Here is a 945-nt window from a genome sequence, read left to right as displayed (position 1 = left end):
TGTGTGTGTGTGTGTGTGTGTGCGTGGGTGTGTGTATGCCTGTTAGTGTTTGTGTGTGTGTACGTGTACGTGTAAGTCTGCGTATGTATGTGTGTGTGTGTGTGTGTGTGTCTGTGTGTGTGTGTGTGTGTGTGTGCGTGTGTGTGTGTGTGCGTGTGTGTGTGTACGTGTCAGTCCGTGTGTGTGTGTGTGTGTGTGTGTGTGTTCATGCCTGTGTGTGTGTGGGGGGGGTGTCTACTTGTCAGACCGTGTGTGCGCCTGTGTGTGTGAGTAAGTGCTTGTGTACTGGCGTGCGTTTGTGTGTGGGCAGGAAGTCATACATGAAAATGTTCACATGACAACTTGCTGTTGGTGAAATGAATGAGTGGGACTAAAGAGTGGGATGTCCTTTCTTCTCCTTCACTGTTTCACTGTCTCACACCTTCCTCTTTTTTCAATCTCCTATGAATAACTGAACAGACTTACTGCCACTGAATGTGCTGCGAAGCTAGCAAGATGGATAGATAGGTGGTGGATAGATGGATGGATACACGCATTCATACACACACACGCAATCATGCAAGCAACACCAAACATCCACACATCCACACACATATACCCCGCAGTAAAACATCTGTTGTTACTGGAGCATAAAAAGCCAAGCAACCGAATGTCAAAGTCAAACGTAACACACAAAATCTTCTCGAAACACGTACACGTCCGTAAATAAATAACCGATAAAACGTCACCGGCGTTCTTCCTGGGTACATGCAAGAGCTGGCCGGGGGCCACGGTGGCGGGGCCCGGGCTGAATGGGATCAGGGGCGGGGGGGGGGGGGGGGCCATATGGTCCTCACAGCGCTCTGGGCACGAGCGGTATGAAAGATGAATCTTTGTGGAAGCTGTAGCTGTAGCTAGGCCTGCTGGGTCTGGGAGGCTGTCATGTGACACACAGCAGAGCAGCTA

This window comes from Gadus chalcogrammus, chromosome 21 (genome assembly GCF_026213295.1).
Source record: "Gadus chalcogrammus isolate NIFS_2021 chromosome 21, NIFS_Gcha_1.0, whole genome shotgun sequence".
Classification (NCBI taxonomy): Eukaryota; Metazoa; Chordata; class Actinopteri; order Gadiformes; family Gadidae; genus Gadus; species Gadus chalcogrammus.
This window is presented reverse-complemented; position numbering follows the sequence as displayed.